The sequence below is a fragment of the Prionailurus bengalensis genome, chromosome B1 (genome assembly GCF_016509475.1).
Source record: "Prionailurus bengalensis isolate Pbe53 chromosome B1, Fcat_Pben_1.1_paternal_pri, whole genome shotgun sequence".
In the NCBI taxonomy this organism is placed as follows: domain Eukaryota; kingdom Metazoa; phylum Chordata; class Mammalia; order Carnivora; family Felidae; genus Prionailurus; species Prionailurus bengalensis.
In genome coordinates, this window is record NC_057344.1 from 50,133,743 (window position 1) to 50,154,098 (window position 20,356).

Sequence of the window (20,356 nt, forward strand, 5' to 3'; positions counted from 1 at the left end):
TCTCTCTTAGCTTGCAGCTCCCGCCGCTCCTGCGAGTGCCCCCACCGTGAGCCCCCGTCTCCCTTTGGAACTGCACCCACCAGGGGTCAGCGTCCGCCTAGCTTTGGGCTCTGGCTTCCCACAATGCACCGGTCCCTGTAGTCCGCGAGCCGGGAGGGGACCAAGCGGCGGCGGCGGCGAAGCCCGGAGGGTTTGGGGCGCGGGGGGCGGGGCGTCCGGGGGGCGGGGCTGAGGCGGGGGCGGGGCCAGGCGCCGCAGCCGCTGTGGCCCACAGCTGTGCGGCTCCTGCGGGCGGCCGCCGGGGTTTACGTCGCACCCTTCCCCAGCCTCCGAGAGCTGTCCACCTGGCGCTGTAGTAAGGTAGGGGGGGCTTCTCAGGACCGTCCCTGTGGCGGGGTGTGTGTGGAGTCTTTTCTTGTTCAAACTGGAGAAGACTTAAGCTGCCAAAATTTAGACATGGAGCAACCGGGTTGGCTCCAAGGGATCTGTTTTAAAACTCTTTTGTCTGCGACTCCTTCTCGGCTCCCTCTAGACTCTGTTGGGCTTTCGGAAGCCTGATTTGGGGAGTTTGTGCCTGGGTAATTTCAAGCTCTTGGTTCATCCGTTCTGCCTTGTGTGTGCAGACTTCGGGGTGGGGTTAGAATGTGTGAGAACTTGTGTGGGTGTGGGCTGGGTTTCTTCGGATGTGTGCATGTGTGAGAACTCAGGAAAATTTAGATGTCGGTCGGGGTCTGTTTCACAGTGTGCGTGGGGATCCTGAGCCCCTGCTGTTTCAGGTAGTGAGTGGCGTCTGTCGCGTGCGCCTCTTGCGACACCCTATCCGGAGGTGGCTATCCTCTGATCGAAAGCCAGTGGGTGTCCTCAAGTTATAATAGACCCAAACACACCGCACCCCAGGACTACTTCCCAGGACCTGCTTCCCGGCAGTCCCTGCTGCCACAGCCAGAGCCCCCTTAACAGCACAGCTGAGCCTAGTTTGGAGATCGCACAGTTTGAGCTTTCCAAAAAATAAAGTTTGCCAAATTGAATGCACTGAATGGGGGAGTGGGCACCTGCGATAGCTTAAGCTTGTTGGCGTCTGTCCTCCTCAGCCTGTTTCTGGGTCACACTGCATGGCTCCATTCATTCAGTCTCCCTTCCTGGTAATAATGCCAACCCAAAATAATCCCATCCTGAAAACTCCAGGCTTCGGTTCTAAAATGATGTCCCTTTTGCCCACTTCTAAAGGTTCAGAAAAGCCCATTAGTCCTCTGATCCCTATCCCCAGCGTAAAATAAATTATATTTTTAAAGGTATATAGATTTTAAAAACCCTTACCCTATATTATATCCATTCTAATCATTATCAATTGATTGATTTTACTTACGATATACATGCAGTTTCATTTATTGTTTAATAATAAAGATTATAACTAGGAAAGCTAAAAGATATATTCTTCAGTTGAACGTGATCCTAATTAGCAAACTAGCTCATCATAAAAGGCAGAAGATGGGAAATCAGACAAGCTTGATTCTAAAACATTTCTGCCTAGAGGTGCCTGGGTGGCTCAGTCAGCTGAGCGTCTGACTTTGGCTCAGGTCATGATCTCATGGTTGGTGAGTTTGAGCCCCGCTTCTGGCTCTGTTTTGACAGCTCAGAGCCTGGAGCCTGCTTCAGATTCTGTGCCTCCCTCCTTCTCTGCCCCTTCCCAACTTGTGCTCTGTTTCTCTTTCTCTCAATAAAATAAAATAAAACATTTTTGCCTCCAAGAAAAGAACTGTTGGATGGTTAAATTTTCTTTATTGTTCCTTTCAAATATAAAATGCCATGAATCAACACAGATTCTTTTTTTGCTAGACACAGCTCTTGATTGGAGATACCAATAAAAAATAAGAAAATTCTTTCAAACTGTAACCACCTTACCTATGCCCAAGGAAAGAGGGTAGGTCTAGAAATTATTAGGATTCTAAATTTTTGTTAAGCAGGGATTCTTAATGGTCCTTAATGCTGTCTCTGGGTACTTTGCTCCAGAAATGTCAGTTCTCTATCAAAATGTGAAATTATGAATTACTCGTTATGTAAAATATTTTCTATTTGGAAAAGATTTGTATTCTCCACATTTAACATTACTATTATTTTATAGCATTATGTATTTATGAGTAAAAAGATACAAACCTTTAAAAAACTAAATACAAGAAAAAAATTCTGTTGGTATACATCAGTGGTTCCCATCATGAGGTCTTCAGTTATTGGCAATAAACCCAAAAGATAAAACCAAAATCCAGTATGTCGTTAATAGTCACCAACACCCATAAGAACAAGAGGGGACTCCTTGAAGCTTAAAAGGAGCAGTTTAAGAACATGTTAGAGATAACTTTGCCTAGTACATTGTAAGCATCAGTGAGCCCATAGCCTCAAGAGAGTCATATGGAAAGACACTGACACCCACATAAGGAAACTTAAATACAAATTCGTGGGCTCACAAAAAATAAGCAGATCAAATGTTTCCTATATCAGCTGTAAATATATGCATTTTAGGTTAGCTTAAACAACCCATTGCTTTTACAGTCTTCCAATGCCCTTATTCAAAAATGGCACAGCTGGCACAGTTCTTGCTTCTGAAGGAGATAAATTTGAAAACTGACCTCTAGCCACAAGCTGGTTTACAGGAGTTAGCACAAACAAGCAACTCATAATTTACTCCTTTCTTGAGCAGATCTTTATCAGGCACCTACTAAGTGTAAGAGTGGACTCACTGCTTTAGTCTACTCCTTGTGAAAAATAGCTGTAGGGAAGATCTCTTATTGGGGGCCATGTCATCAGGACCATACAATTAGGGGCCTAGATTGTTCTTGCCTGCTAAGGAAGCAAAAGCATCTTTCAAAAGAACCGTGAAGGGGCGCCTGGGTGGCTCAGTCGGTTAAGCATCAAGACTCTTCTGGCTCAGACCATGATCTCGTGGTTGGTGAGGTCGGGCCTCACCCTGACAGCATGGAGCCTGCTTAGGATTCTCTCTCTTCCTCTCTGCGCCCCCTTGCTTGAATGCATGCGCACACGCACTCTCTCTGTCTCAAAATAAATACTTTTTTTTTTTTTTAAAGAAGAAGCACCATGAAGACCAGAGGACCTCAATTTAAAGACACACCAATTATTTTGGAAGGAGAAGGGGATAGAGAAAATACCTTTAAATATTTCCCCTTTGGCTTCTATCCCTTATGGTGCCAATTAACAACAACAACAACAACAACAACAACAACAAAAAGACACCAAATTAACAAAAAAATCATTATATAGTGATACTAAAATTATTCTAATGATGGAGTCATGTAATATGAGATTATAGAAGCATTAACTCAAGAGTTAATCATATGTGAACTATCCCAACTTTACAATAAAACCACCCTAGTTATTCATATTCATATATTTATTCAATAAACATCCTAACACTGTGCTAACACTGGAAATGCAAATAATCTAACCCCTGACTTTAAGAAGCTGATTTAGTTGGGGAAATCAACCTACAGATAATTCCAAGAAAGTGTGTGCTTGGTGTGATGATGTCTGCTCATGGTGCTATGGGCTCCTATTATGGTTTGGTGGAGTTGGGAAAGGCCTTCTGGAAAAGGCAGTGCCTGAAATTCATATGAAAGAATGACTTTTAGCCAGGAAATGGGAGGAAGAGTTCTCCAGGTAGAGGGGACAGGTATTAACAAAATCATGGGGGTGAAGTGGCAATATAGGAGGCCTACAAAGATTAGAAATAAGACTGAAGAGAGAGGTAGGGGTCAGCGCAGAAAAGGCCTGGGCAAGGGGGAGGGGAGCCACTGAAATCTTCAGCGGGAGAACAACAGGGTCGTATGTGCTTTAGACAGTTACTCTCAAGCCTGAGTGAAGGCTAGACCTGGGAGGCCAGGAAGTAGGTGGCGATAGCAGTGATTAGAAAAGCAATGATGAGGGCTTAGCATTTGTAGAATGCATTACTATTTCTGGCTTTCTCATATTTTCATTTGGTTTTTAGAACCACCCTTTGCAATCAGGGTAGGGTAAGATTCATGTCGTCATTTTCTAAGTGCTTACCTGAGTGCTTTGTGTGCATCATCCTCGACCCTCATAATAACTCTGCAAATTAAGTATTATTAGGTTACTCTACAGATGTTGATACTGAGGCAGGGTCAGAAGTGGCTCCAGATCCAGTGTCTAGTGCAGGATTCATTCTGACCAGCAAGTGGGTCCTGCTCCTCTTGAGAATGAGGCAAGACAACCCTTCTAGGCAAATCTATACCCTGGAAACACCTCTCAGGAGTCAGCCTGGCAAAAAGACTGCAATACCAGTTTTTTAAATTTTATTTATCTTGAGAGACAGAGACAGCATGAGTGGGGGAGGGGCAGAGAGGAAGGAGACAGAGAATCTCAAGCAGGCTCTGTGCTGCCAGTGCAGAGCCCAATGTGGGGCTCAGACCCACAAAACCGTGAGATCATGACCTGAGCTGAAACCCAGAGTCTGATGCTTAACCAACTGAGCCACCCAGGCACCCCTGCAACCCTAGCTTCTTAAGTAGTTCTGTCTTTGCATTTAAACGTCCCATTGAACAAAACAGTGTGACAGTTCCTCAAAATAGTAAACATAGAATTACCATGTGATCCAGCAATTCCAGTTCTCGGTGTATTACCCAAAAAAGTGAAAGCAAGGCCTCAAACAGATGTTTGTATGCCTGTGTTTATAGCAGCATTATTCACAGGAGTCAAAAGGGGGATCAACTCAAGTGTCCATCAGTGGAAAAATGGATAAACAAAACGTAGTCTATCCATACAATGAAGTATTATTTACTCAGCCTTAAAAAGGAAGGACATTCTGACATGTGCTTCAAGACAGATGAACCTTGAGGACATCATGCTAAGTAGAGAGCCAGTCACAAGAGAACAAATAGTGTAGGATTTTACATATGGTAGAGATGGAAAGTAGGCTGGTGGTTGCCAGGCACAGGGGAAGAGGAGAGTGGGAAACTGCTGTTCAATGGGTAGAGTTTCAGTTTAGATGAGATGAAAAGAGTTCTGTGGATTAGCAGAAGTGACGGTGGCACAACAGTGTGAGCGTGCTTAATGACTCTGAATGGTACACTTAAAAATGGCTAAAGTGATCAATTTTATTTTACCACCACCGCCACCACACACACACACACACACACACACACACACACACAAAAGCCTATTGAGCCTATTGAGCACTTTGGTCAGATGACCAAAGTCCAGAAACTTTAAATAAATTTGTGATAAGAAGACTAGGCAATGTAAGTCAAAAATTAAAGCAGACATCTTGAAAGGCCCAGCCCAAGCAAAGAATGCTGGCTGGTTTCCCGGAGGACAGATTACGGAAGTGTAAAGTTGGAAGGTCCCAGAGGTACCGTTTAGTTCAACCTCCACCTTTTACAGGTGAGCACAGTGAGATCCAGAGTGACTTGCCCAGGGTCACTGAGCAAGTTCAGGCAAAGGGAGAATTTAAAGCAAAAACCTGGCCTCTGCCAGACAGTTGTGCCTGGTACTGGCAAGGCACCTCTTTGAGCTGACAGAGGTGTGCTTTGGCTTTCTTTCTAAGGAGAAAGAAACCAGGATTTCCATCTTTATTAGCCTTGCTGCAGTCAATGCGAGGATTACAATTACTGCAGAAATTTGCGTGCTTGGCACTGGTGTTTGGTTGCTGGCTTTGTCTAGGTATCAAGGTGGGAAAGTGGGGAGAAGTTAGAGTTTGTTCATTCATTCATTCATTCATTCATTATCAAATATTTGAGGGCCTCTGTTGTGCCACATATCCTTTCCAGTTTCCAATTTTTCCATCAAGTAACAGCTGTCTTCCAGCTTTATTCTAGATGCTGGTCTGCCAATCACCCTTGGACATAAACTCTAAGTTGCATTAACCTTCCTGACTTACAGAAAGGTCAAGAGGGGAACAGATACAATTGGAGGGGAAGTGACGTGAGGGTGACAGATACCAAAGAGAGTTGTGCTTCCCGAGAGGAAGCCACATGGAGCTAAAGGATTCTCATTAGGACGTGTGTCTAGTGGCTGCAGACCCATCAGGATGGGAGTCCTACTCATGTAACTCTCCCCGGCACAGACAAGTGTGGGGATTGCCTGCAGTTCTTAATGCCTGCATGGAGGGTCAGTGATACCCACAGTGGGAACCCCAAAAGATAAACAAAAAGAGTGATACACAAGAGACAAGCAGAGGTAGAAAGAGAGAGATGTGGAAGACAGGGCAATCTGGAAAAGCCCTGATATTCATGGAATGACACCCCTATCATGAGGCCTGTAAGGATAAAGCCAGGTTGGCCCTTCACAACTACGTGCATAAAGGTGAATGGAGCCTTTTTTTCTTTCCAGTGTATGGACTTACCTGCTTTCAGGAGATCTTAAGTATAGGACATAAGGTAAAACAGAACTTAAAAAATAAGGCACTAGGGTAGTTCAGTAAAACAAGCACCAGATTTGAAACCACTTAAGAAGGATGGGCACATGAGAAAGTCACAGTGCCTGGCGTAGAGGAGACATACAGTGTATTCAAGCTAGATTTAAAATTGTAACATGTAAAAGTGGTCATAGCAGTGAAGCAGAAATAGATTCTACTAGGCACCTGGGATGAGACGCTTTGGCATGGAATTTGGCTTTATGTTTCTTGGAAGCCACAATATAAAAGGAAACAGGTTGGGTTACATCATATTCTTATTCTGGCAAGATAAAATATACAGATTCAACTATAGAGAAGACCTTTTTTTTCCCCTGGAACTAAATTCAAAGAAGGATTTATCACATAGGCTCCCTTGAATATAATTTTGAAGCTGTGGACAATATCTTCAATACTATTTTATAATCCACTCTGAAAACATCATGCAGATAGGAATGGTTTTTATGCAACTAACACTCTTAGCTTTGGTGGAAACTATCTGGAGTTATCACTGGAAGTGTAAAGTACTTTTCTGTTAGAATGCTGTTGTGGTAGGATCCCAGGGGAGTCATTTTCAGGAAGTTACCTAAGGATGAGTCATCAGAAGAACTTGGGGAAGCGGACAGAATTGGACACCTGAGCAGGAAAAGGCTTAACTGTTCATTGAGTTTAGTCATCTTTACTGTCATAAAGAAGAGTATCCCTTGGCAGGAAACAAGAACTGAGTGGCCCAACAGGCATTTAAGCTTTGAAGCAAGGATAGAATAAGCCCTGTGCTACTCTTGACACAAGATGGCGGGCTCCAGGAACAATAGTACCTGCTGCTCATGGGTCGACCTGCAAGTAACAAGCAGGCAGTGAATTTACTTCATGTTAACTAAACAGGAGGTTGTGAGGTAATGGAAAGGCCACAGGCTTTGAAGTCAGATAAATCAGGTTCAATTCCTAGCTCTGCTACTTATTAGCTATGTGATTTCACAAATTACTTCATTTTTCTCATCCTCCACAGGATGGTAATATCTTCCTTTTATGAGTCATTTACTGATCAGGGATAAGATGTATAAACAAAAATAGTAATGGTAGCTAACAATTATTGATGCTTACTTTGGATGAAGCATTATGTGAAGTGCTTTACATGCATTATTTTGTTTATTCTTCAAAGCAGTTCTCTGTGGTACATACTACCTGGCACCTAGGTTCTCAACAGTTGGTGTGTATTAGTATTATTGGTATCAGTTATAATAATAAACTGAGTAGATAAAAATGAAGGAGGCCATCTTTGCCCTGGGAACTAGTGCCTGGAATAGGGGTCAGCAAACTTTCATCCACAGGCAATCAAGCTCATATCTGTTTTTGTGAGGTAAGAGTGTTTTTTACATATTTACATGGTTGAAAAAAGTCAGAAGAATACTATTTCATGACAAATGAAAAATGATGTAAAATTCTGCCCATGCTGGAAGAGATGATCACTCCCACCTTTTTGCCCATATACCTCCTATCACAGCACCTGTCCCTTTATATTTACTTAGTCTATGAATCCTTCAAAGTTAGGGAAGATGTCCTAATCGCTTACTTCTGGGACATGGTAACCTCCACGTGTGAAGGCTGAGAAGGAGAATCACAGTATTCTAAAGGAGGAATGAACTCTCCAGCTCAAGAACCTGGAAAGATAGGTAAGAAATGGGGCAGATAAACGAAAATCCAGGCAAGGAGGACCCAGGATAGCAAAGTTCCTGGCTGGGTTTTTGTTTTTGTTTTTGTTTTCTGAAGAACATTAAGTAATTCCATTTAGGAGTACCCTCAACCCTAAAAGACAAAAAACACTCTTCAGAGTATTGGCATCATAGCTTCCTGAAGATAGACATCACAAGACTCCATTGTAATTTAGAGAAGATGTTTCAGGAAGGGCTGAGCTAATATGGTCCCCAAACCACATGATGGTAATGGAACAGGGTATATGGATAAACTTGAACACATAGATAGCTAACTGGACGGAGGAAGGCCATCTCTTCATGCAGATGCCTCACATGAGTTCTTGTCACTCTCGTCTGAAACTTCAGAGTCTTGACACTGCAAAGGGACCTTATCTAGTAGCCTCTTGATACTTGATATTCTGTCAGCCCAAGGGGTTGTATCTGCTCTTACAGAGAGCAGAGAGCTGTTGCCCATAACTTCGATCTCTTCATTGGGCTGTCACTAAGATCTCGAAACCTTTAGTTTACCAGCATGGTTTGAATTTTGATTTGCTTTGAAAACCCAGACTCTTTATCATCTCCTAGCCTGCTGCATCTTATCAGCCACTTTGGGCTTGGTCACGCCATTTTGTGAGATCTTCCTGTGGTTTATCTTCATCAAGTTGGCAGTTCACTGTGCAGAAAAGCTGAATGTCATAGAAGCATACTTAACAGTTCCTCCTTTAGATTAGTAATGACGAATATTCCAGTACTAACATTTTCTTTTATTTATAAAAGAGACTCTCTTATAATGGTCTCGTTTGTAAATCAGTTGTCTCATTATCATTAGAAATTTACTTTCAGGTTTCGTTCTTTCTTCGACTTACCAGATTTGGGTAAAACCAGGGAATGGTTACTGTCATAAAGTGGGCCCTCAGAGTTTCTAGTCAATTCTTTTTTATTTTCCTAGCCTCTCTCCTGTTCCCCAGAGCAAGTTTTCAAACAGCCTCTCTTATCCTTAAACCTCCCACCACCCAGGTTCTCCTTGCTCTCCACAAAGGACCATGCCCACTACTTTACGGGGAAGATAGAGGCGGTCAAACAGTAATGCCTTGAGTTCCTACTGCCATGTGAAAATGTCTGGTTAATTTTGCATGTATCCTCTGCTCTTTCTGTACAGTCCCAACTCAAGAGGTATCCTTCCCTTGAGTTAGGGCCAGCCTTTAAATCTGTGCCTTGGCCTGTGCTCTGGACCTTCTCCACTCTCCTTCTCAGGGACCCCTCCCAATGATTGCTGAGTCCTTGGCACTAGCCTTTATACATGCCTCCATCTCACCCATCTGAAAATCACTCCCTCGGGCAACCCTTCTCTTCACGACATGACTTATTTAAAAAAAAATTTTTTAAATGTTCATTTATTTTAGAGAGAGAGAGAGAATGAATAGGGGAGGGTCAGAGACACAGGGAGACAGAGGATCTGAAGTGGGCTCTGCACTGAAAGCAGAGAGCCTGATGTGGGGCTTGAACTCACAAACCATGAAATCATGACCTGAGCTGAAGTCAGACACTTAACCAACTGAGCCACCCAGGTGCTTCCACAACTCAGCTTCTTGATTTAGAATTGTTTCTATTCTACTTCCCCATCTCAACTCTTCAGCTTTCTTTACTCTGGCTTGTACTCTTATCACTCCACTGAAATTGTCCTTACAAAGGCCACCGACTACTGCTGTGTTGTTGACCCCAGTGCATTTGTCTTATCTCTCAACAGCATTTGACTTTACTGACTACATGCTTCTCTTTGAAGAGTTCTCTTCTTTTGGCACTATACTTTCCTGGGTTCCTTTTTCCTCTTGCTTTCTTCTTGGGCTCACTTTCCTGTGTCACCTCTTCAGTGGTAGTTCTACCCTGGGTTCTGCTCCCACTCTTCCCAGCGTTCTTTTGGTTCCAAGTAATAGGACCCCAATTCAAATTGAACTGAACGACCTACCAACCAAACCACCACTACGACCATCACCACCACCAAAAACCACAGCAAAGGAAATGCATTGATTCGTGTGCCTGCTGGGATAGCCGGTCCAGAGACATAAAATAAGGACGTCACAAACAGCCTCACTCTTTCTATCTCTTAGCTTTGTTCTTCCTGTGTTGACTCCATTCTCAGGCAGCCTCTTTCCAAATGATGGCAAAATGCCTGCCAGCAACTCTAGGCTTATATCCAATCCTCTTAACAAACAATGGAAAAATTTCTACCCAATTTCTCAATCTGGAGTTCTAGAAATCATTTTTTGAGTCCTCTTCCCCCACTGCTTAATCACTAAGTCCCATCCCAGCTTCTAAATATCTGTCCCCTCTCTGCTGCCAGTATTTTAGTTCAGGTCACCACTTTTTGTCTATATTCCTGCAACAGCCTCCCAGTGATTTTCTCAATTTTTTCTTCACGTTTCAACCAGGGTCATCTTTTGAAAATGTTCATCTGATCCTATCACAAGCCTTTGATCACCCCACATTGGTGGGAAGCTAAAGGCAAGTTAAGTTCTGTAAACACTCGTGTGATTCAGCTCCTGCTTGTTTCACTTTTGACTTCATCTCTTGTTCTAGGCAGTTCAGCCATAGATGCCAGATTAGCCACCTGTCTCCCGGCTGTGCACCTTTTCACGTAGCGCTCCCTGCACCTGGACCATTTCCCTCTTGAGCCCCTTTCCTCATGAACCTCTACTTCTCTTTTCAGTTCCCACATTAGATACAACTGTATTGAGAAAAGCCTTCCATATTGCATTGTGCACACATTTTTTCCTGTAAGAGCGTTCTACTTTTCCCATCTTAGCAATTATCACACTCTGTTGTAATTGTTAAATCATCTATACCCCGCAGCAGACCATATAGTCTGCGAAAGCAGACATTTCCCATGTTTTGTGAAATATCCTCAGCATCAGAGTAAGACACTCAATAAATATTTATTGCAATTGCGACATAAAATGAGACATTATTGTCCTAAGGGATTTTCCAGTTTTCTTCTAGATTTTAGAATCTAGGTTGTCTCAATAGGCTACTGGAATATCTAGAATACAATGTCTACTGCCTTTTTGAAACTGTGCTTATTGGTCCTCCTTAAAGAATAGTAGTTTTCTTTCTTTCTTTCATTCTTTCTTTCGGGCACAAGTGTGTGTGGGGGAACAGAGAGAGTGAGAGAGATAGGGGGAGGGAGAGAGAGAGAGAGAAGTGGGACTCACCCGGGGCTTGTGTTTTTTCACCCAAAGCAAGGCTCATGCTCACCTGAAGTAGGGCTCAAACCGTGTGATCATGATCTGAGCTGAAGTCAGATGCTTATCAACCGAGCCACCCAGGCACCCAAGAATAGTAGAGTTTTAGAACCGAAGAGGATCCTAGCACTCATCTAGCACTATCTCCCTTCATTTGGCCGATGAGAAAGACAGCCCAGAGGGACTGTAACATGTACAAGCCACAGAGCTAATTGGACTAGCAGACTTGCAGAATGGCTTCTTCTTCTATGATATCATGATATCAGTACTTCTAACAGACTAGTGTAGTATGATTATTATATTAATTCAAAGGAATCTTATTGCCTCTAACCTCACATGTTTTACTTTTTAAAATATACTTCATGATCCTGTACATCTCAATAGATTCCAACACTTTCTCAGGATGAAAACCACTCCTTGGTCTGTGGATACCCAAGTGTCATCTGGAGTTCTCTCCTCCCAGGTAGGGTTGATGGTGGATGCCCTTGGCTCTCTAACAAAGAACTAGAAGTTACACGTTGGATTCATTGCTTCACTGTTTTGCCTCAGAAGGGTAATTACTGAGTAGATGCCATCTGGATTTGATCTGAGGAACACTCATGTTGTGTAAAGGAACCAACACACTTCTGTTTAACTCGTGTGAACTTCTGTTCTCCATTGCCTCTCTGATGTCCAATATGAAACAGGAGCTTGAAAAGAGAATTGCTTCTACACTTGATTTTAGCCAAAAGGCCAAGAAGCGATGAGAATTGCTTTTATAAAAGCCAAGGTGAGATGTGGAAAAGACTGGGTGAGAGTAACTTACTAAGGATAATTATAATAGAATTGAGTATGGGTGAGGGCGCCTGGGTGGCTCAGTCCGTTAGGCATCCGACTTCAGCGCAGGTCATTGAGCTCACAGTTCATGAGTTCAAGCCCCGTGTCGGGCTCTGTGCTGACAGCTCAGAGCTTGGAGCCTGCTTCAGATTCTGTGTCTCCCCTCTCTCTCTCTGCCCCTCCCCTGCTCACGCTCTCTCTCAAAAATAAATAAACATTAAAAAAAAAAAAGAATTGGGTATGGGTGAGGAAACAAATATTAGGGAAAGTTTTTAGTTAATTAAAATTTTTTTAATTTAAAATTTTAATTTAGTAAAATTTTTATTTTACTTTATTTTTGTGAGAACTCAAATTATATGACATTTTAATTTTAGGCTGCAAAAACAAAAACAAGCAAACAAACAGTAACAACAAAAAAACCTGAAATAGGCTTGTCAAATGATGTAAATTCATCCTTTCCAGGGAAGCAGAAGGTAGACCAGTGCAAGTTATCCTCAAGGCCACTTAATTTGTTAAAAATTAAAAAAAAAATTGTAAGGAAACCAAAAATGGAACCACTTAACCAAAGCATTATGAAACTCCAGTTAATGGACCTATTCCAAAAGAAAATGCCTTGGCGGTTCATTCAGAGATTGTGTATAAATAAATGTTCTTCACGCATTAATTTAAAATATAATGTTCAATATATTTTTTCATCATGATGCCCTGCTTTTCAAGGGCTCGGACTAGCCCTACATATTTCCTTTCTTCTAAATCTTCCTAGGGTGCCTAATGCAATGTGGTGCATATGCCTTTGATAATGGAATTTTGTTTCCCAACCTATTTTGGGGGCTAGCTATTCTTCCTTTGTTTTTTGTTTTATTTTGATGAGCCTTGCACTTTTATTATCCCTATTTGAGAAGCCACAGTATTACCAACTAGTCTTTCTCACTCTGGGTCAACATTGTTTTGTTTCATCCTTACCCCCTTCTTTTTAACTTGCAGATACTATTTCTTCCAAAAAGGAGAGAGAGAAATAGAATATATAAGGAGATGCTCAATCAACCAGTCTCTGTTGGAGGCTTGGCATGTTATTTGTCGTAGTTCTTGATACTAAAAAGGAAACTAAAAATGAAGTGAAAGACAAGTTAAAGTATATTTAAAACAGATGTCTGTGCTTAACTTAAAAAATTCCAAATGTAACCCTTTGACCCAGCAAGCCTACTTCTCAAAATCGATCCTATGGAAATGATTAAACACATGCAAAAAGATTTATCTCTACCTTGTTCATCTCAGCCTTGTTTATAATGGGGAAGAATCAGAAACAACTTGAATTTTTAGCCACTGGGACTTAACATATAAATACAATGGAATTCCTCAGTTAAAAAAGATGCACTTATGGACATATAAAGATAGTTACCTTTATTAATTGGAAAACATAAGTTATAAAGTGTATACAGATTCAGGGCACTTGGGTGGCCCAGTTGGTTGAACATCCGCCTCTTGATTTCGGCTCAGGTCATGATCCCAGGGTTGTGGGATTCAGCCCTGCATGGGGCTGGTGCTGGGCATGGGCCTGCTTAAGTGTCTCTCCCCCTCTGCCTCTCTCCCGTGGGCATGCATGCTCTCTCTCTCTCTCTCAATATATGTATTTATATATAAATAAATGAAGTGTGCAGTTTCACCCCACTTTTGTAGAAGAAAAATAGGCAGAAATGACTAGGAGGAGATACAAAGATTATATGGTGGTAATAAAATCAATTTTTTAATCTGTAATTTTTTAAACTTTTATACAATAAATTTCTATAAGGTTATATTTAAGTTAGAAACTGCTCCAAACAAAACAGTTTTCATTAATGTCATTATTTTCTATGATCTTTTTCTTGAGAAGTAATTGATTATAAATAAATGTGGAGATATTTGAGGTCTTATGAAAAGGAAAGTGTTTCTTTTACTTTCTTGCCTTCATACTGTTTTTTCTAGATGCAGTGGATTCCAAATCAATAGCTATGTTAGTTGGAGTGTTGTGAGAAGAAAGCACACTAGTTTACTTCAATTTTCTTTAGAACTTGGGACGTTTAGTGGTGCCTGGATGGCTCAGTCGGTTGAGTGTCCGACTTCAGTTCAGGTCAGGATCTCACAGTCTGCGAGTTCGAGCCCCGCATCGGGCTCTGTGCTGACTGCTCGGAGCCTGGAGCCTGCTTCAGATTCTGTGTCTCCTTCTCTCTCTGCCCCTCCCCTGCTCATGCTCTGTCTCTCTCTGTCTCAAAAATAAATAAAAACATTAAAGAAATTAAAAAAATAAGAGAACTTAGGACATTTAATTTTTAGCTTTTTGTCCAGTAGCTCTGTGAAATGTGGAGAACTTCCTCATTACTATCCCAGCAGAGACACTGGATAGTGGGCTCTACTCCTGGACTAGAACATGGCCAATCTTTGCCAAGAAGCCATAGGTACACATAATAAATACTAAATTAAGGGGAATCAATTTACTATAAAATTCATAATAATTCACCTGGCCACCTAGGGTAACTCATCACTCGTACCCAAACTACTGTGAACATTTACTAAATTGTCAAAAGAATTCTGAGCTATTAATTCAACAAATATCTGAAAATTGACAACCTGGAATCAAATCCTGGCTCTTCCCTTTAACTCTGTGAGCTTGGAGAAGTAAGTTAATTTCTTGGGGCCTCAGTTTCCTCATGTATAAAATGAATGGTATAATACATTGTTGTTGTAAGGATTAAATGAGATACAAAATGTATAATGCCTAGCACATAGTAAGCTCTCAGTAAATAGCAACTATTAAGTACCTAATATGTACCAAATACTGAGATTCACACTCATTCATTCAGCAAACATTTATTGAGTGTTTAGTGTGGGCCAGAGTTCTAGGTACTTGGGTTTTACCAGTGAACAAAAAAGACGAAACAGACTTTCCTGTTATCATGGAGTTTACATTCTAGCAAATGCAAAGATTAAATACAATGTAGTCCAACCCATGGTTACTGGTAATACAAATTTCTGTTATTACTATGAATATGTTATGTGCCAGGCACTGTGTGAGTGATTTTCATATATAATCTTAGTTTCTCATTAACCTTGTGAGGTAGGGATTATTGTTGTTACTTGATGTTGTGGAAACTGAGCATCAGAGAGGTAATGTACATTAAGTTAGCAGATAAGTGGAGGAGTTAATATTCAAAGCCACTTCACCACCACACCTTGCCACCTACACTTGGTAAGTCATTGGTGATTGTTATTTTCTTCACTTTCTTGCCAACGCTTTTTGCTCTGCAGTGGGAGCTTCAAGGGAATGAAATGTGAGTGTTCCTTATTTCGTATTAAAATACTTAATTATCTTTGCAGGAAATGCTCAGAGAGGGAATAAATGACTCTCCTCCATGTGTAGAAAAGGGGTCACCATTAGAGTGAGAAGTCACGATGCAGTCTTGAGAGCGGCACGTAGATGGGGTCTGGGGGGAGACTCCCAGGGGAGTTCCCTTGATGCTGATCATCCTACCAGAAGGAAATAAAGAAGTTAATGCCTCCGGTTTGTATCTGATGGTGTTGCATCATTTATGTTTCCTGGCTCGGAGTCTTTAGGAAAGAAAGATGCAGCTTCTCCAGCTCTAAATATCTCTCGTCTTCTGTAGTTGCCCAACTGTCTGGAATGTTCATGTCCTCAAAGCCATGCTGGCTAACTACTGCTAGAATTTCAAAAATTACTCTTATGAAATATTTCAAGGGTCTAGAAAAGTGTGAAGAACATCATGTACTCACAACTTAGTTTTGTCAAATCTTAACATTTTGCCTTTTTGTTCCAGTTCCTTTTTTTTTTTTTTTAAGAAAATGTATGCATGTAGCTGAATCCTCGGTGAAACCCTCCCCCCAATTTCACTCTCCTCCCTCCCTCCCTTCCAGAGGCCACGACTGTTCTGAATTATTGTTACAGGGCATGATTTCATTCTGTCACTTGCTACGTATACATATGTGGATAAACACACTTAACGCATGATGCTCTGAGGCACATTCTTGTAGCCAGGTCCTTGTACACTTGGGTGGGAGTTTCTCTAGGGTGTTTGTCTACAGCTGCAATTGTTGAGTCATAGTGAATGTACCCTGCTATCGCCAAATTTCTCTCCACAGTGGTTGTACCAGTTGATGGTTTGTGTGACAGCTTCTGCTCCTGCACTGCCTTACTTATAATAGTCATGCCTACTGTTGTCTGACTTTTACAATTTTTTGCCAGTCTGATCCATGTGAAATGGTTTCTCATAATGGTTTGTATTTTCCTGATTACTAATGAGGTTGAACATTTTTTCATGTGGTTACTGGCCATTTGAGTCTCCTCTTTGTTGAATTATTTGTTCATATTCTTTGCTTTTTTGTCTCCTGTGTTGTTCTTTTTCTTATGGGTTGAAGTAGTTCATTGTATGTTCTGGTTACTTACCCTTTACTAGTCATACACTGTGCAGGGATCTCCAAGTCTCTTGCTTGTCTTTTGCTTTGTTTATGGGGTATTTCAATATACAGACAAATTTAATTTTAAACTTAGTGACCTCACAATCTTTATTATTTGTGTTTTCAAGTCTTATTTGTTTTTAAATATTTATTTATTTTAAGAGAGAGAGCACAAGTGAGAGGAGGGGCAGAGAGAGAGAGGAGAGGGAGAATTCTAAGCATGCTCCAAACTGTCAGCACAGAGCCAGATGTAGGGCTCAACCCCACGAACTGTGAGATCTCAACTTGAGCCAAAATCGAGAGTTGGACACTTAACTGACTGAGCCACCCAGGTGCTCCTTCAGGTCTTATTAAATTTTTTTTTCTCCCAATCCAAAAGCATATGCATATTTTCTTTCTAATTTTTTTTTCAGGTTTGATATTCACATTAATCATGTAACACATCTAGAATTTATTCTGTGATTGGTATCCATTTCTCTTTTTCTTTCATACAGATAATCAATGAGTCCAGCACGTTTATTGTATAAATAAATCAGTTTCTTTCTCCACTGATCTGTTATGTCTGTCTGAAACCAAGTTTCCATACAGTTGGGTTTGTTTTGGGGACTTCTCTGGTTGATTGATCTAGTTATCTATTCCTGGGCTAATATAACACTATCTAAATACTATAACTTTTTATACATCTTCATACCTCATACGGACAGGAGGTCTACCTTGTTTTTATTTTTTTCAAAATTGTTTCCTGTTATTCCTAGTTCTTTATTCTTCCATTGGATTTTAGGATCAGCTTATCTAGTACCAGAGAGGTACAATCAGTGAACCTATATTGATGCCTCATTATCTTTTTTTAAGTTTATTTATTTATTTTGAGAGAGAGAGTGTGTGTGAGTGGAGCAGAGGCAGAGAGAGGGAGAGAGAGAATCCCAAGCAGGCTCCATGCTGTCAGCACAGAGCCCGACATGGGGCTTGATCCCACGAACCTTGAGATCATGATTTGAACCGAAATCAAGAAGTCAGCTGCTTAACTGACTGTACCACCCAGGCACTCCATCATTATCACCCAAGGTTTATAGTTTACATTGGGGGTCATGAGTTTTAAAAATATATAATGACATATATTCACCATTATAGTAGCAGACAGAATAATTTCGCTGCCCTGAAATCCTCTGTGTCTCACCTGTTTATCTGTCTCTCCCTTCTACCACTCCCTTTGCCCATTTTGAAATTGGGTTGTTTGTTTTTGTATCGTTGAGTGTTAGGAGTTATTTACGTATTCTGGATATTAAACTTGTATTGGATATATGAGTTGCAAATATTTTCTCCCATTTTGTGGGTTGTCTTTTCATTCTCTTTATAGTGTCTTTTGATACACAGAAGTTTTCAATTTTCATGAAGTCCAGTTTATCTATTTTTTCTTGTGTTGTCTATGCTTTTGGTATCATATTTAAGAAACCATTGCCAAATCCAAGGTCATGCAAGGTCAATCCAAAATTTCCCCTATGTTTTCTCTAAGTTTATAGTATTAGCTCTTAAATTTAGGTCTTTGATTCATTTTGACTTAATTTTTGTACATGGTATAAAGTAAGGCTCAACTTCATTCTTTTTCATGTGGACATCTGGTTTTCCTGGCATCAGTTTTGAAGAGATTGTTCTTTCTCCTCTGAGAGCTTTTGGCACCCTTGTTGATATCAGTTGGCCATAGATTTGGTTTATTGCTAAGTTCTAAATTTTATTCCATTAGTCTATATGTCTGTTTGTATGCCAGCAACACAGTTTTGACTACTATATAGTTTTGTAATAAGTTTTAAAATCAAGTGGTGTGAATCTTCCAACTTTGTTCTTCCTTTTCAAGGTTATTTTGGCTATTCTGGATCCCTTGAAATTCTGTGCAAATTTTTAGGTTGGGTTTTTCCATTTCAAAAAAAAAGACCTTTGAGATTTTGATAGAGACCACATTGAATCTATGTGTTGCTTTGGGTAGTATTATCATCTCAAGAATATTAAATCTTCTAATCCATGAACATGGGATGTCTTCCTATTAATTTAGATCTTTACTTTCTTTCAGCAGTGTTTTACATTTTTTTCACTGATGGCTTATGTTGTTTGTTTGCTGATACTTGCTGGGAAGATAGTAGCACTCTCTATAATACAACGTAAGAGATTTTCTCTGAGATGTAAAGTCCTATAAATGTTACCTAAAATGGGAGAAAGCAACATAGTATTTACTTTTAGTACCAGAATTGGTTTCCCTAGTCATAATCTTATAGGATTGTTTAATAAGGAAAAAGAGATAGAAACTTCTCTGGCTTAAAGATTCTTAGGACATTTTGTTGACCTCATTGTCCTCAGAAGGTCACAAGAGATTAGTTTACTCTATGTTGAATTTGACTAAAAAAATTTTTCAGGAAGATTTTTTTTAATGTTTATTTACTTATTTTGAGAGTTAGAAAGAGAGAGAGAAAGAAAGAGAAAGAAAGAGAGAGAGAACAAGCTGGGAGGGGCAGAGAGAGAGGGAGAGAGAGAGAATCCCAAGCAGGCAGGCTCTGCACTGTCAGTGTAGAGCCAGACATGGGGCTTGATCTCATGAACTGTGAGATCACGACCTGAGCTGAAGTCAAGAGTTGGATGCTTGACCAACTGAGCCATGTAGGTGCCCCAGAAATCTTCTTATTGAATCCATCTTCAATATTGCAAAATCTTCTATAATTACATCTTCTATCGTTATATTCCATTACAATCTATATCATAGAATAATATAGGACAGAATACTCCAGGTGTTTGATCCAAAGCCCTTATTCTTTCTCCTACCCCAAGTTAGTCATAATTCTTCAAACATTTAAATTTACTGGCACATGCTACACACTCCTCCTAACCCCATCATTAACAGTTCAGCAGTATGGTGTGAAAATTACTTAAGTTACTCAAATTTTACTAAAGCATTCAGGGAATTAGCATTCTCAAACTTTTCTGTCTCCTTAAATACAGTCCCAAGAAAGACTCCAAGCCTTTTTCTTACAGATAACTGTTCTGCATCAAAGCAGTGCTTAACAAAGAAACTAAGATCTACTATTTAGGCAGACCTTCCAGGCTTAGGAGGAAAAAATGGTGGCTCTTTGTGAGCCAAAGCAGGATGGGAGGAAGGGAGCAGATTTAGTCTACTGGCTTATACATTTACCTTGCATTTGCTTATTGACCTTCGTAAGGTTAGCATAAGTCCTCTAATATCAGAAGCAAATATTAGATATTTCCTTAATATTCTGGGCATTTTAAATTCTGTCACCTGTTTTTACAGAAGGTCTTCAAGACAAATATTATTATGCCAGTTTTATAAGAAAATCAGCCTCAGAGAAATCTAATAACTTGCAATGGTCACACAGAGAGTAAGTAACAGGGCTGTGTTCAAACCAGAGCTATCTGGTTTCAACATCCATGCTCTTGTCATTTCCTAGGCTTGGCTTCATTAATCTTAAACTTTGGGACTAAAAATCATTTATTTCTCAATAGGTATTTGGCAAATAAGAGCCTAGGCATCCTATTTATCTTTCTAGTATTTATAGAATGATTCAGCCTGGTTATAATGTCCTGAACCAGGATGGTGGTACATCAAGGGGAGGGGACTAGATGGAGAGTTGCTATTGACATAGAAATAATAGGATTTAGTTGGTAACTGAGTGGGTGGTAAGGAGCAGGTGGTGTCAAGATGAGTCAGGATGTAGGCTCATTGAGAATCATTCTGCCTTTTT

At 40.6% G+C, this 20,356-nt stretch overlaps 1 protein-coding gene across 2 annotated transcripts in view; it reads left to right on the forward strand.

Moving 5' to 3' along the window:
• Positions 1-249: 249 nt before the first annotated feature.
• The window catches only part of EXTL3 (exostosin like glycosyltransferase 3), a 137,433-nt gene continuing 117,326 nt past the window's right edge, over positions 250-20,356 (forward strand). The window contains exon 1 of one of the 2 annotated variants that reach the window (XM_043565023.1): positions 250-360. The gene's annotated coding sequence lies outside the window, so the exon portion shown is untranslated. The remainder of the gene's footprint in view (positions 361-20,356) is intronic. The other variant, XM_043565017.1, reaches the window with a different exon arrangement.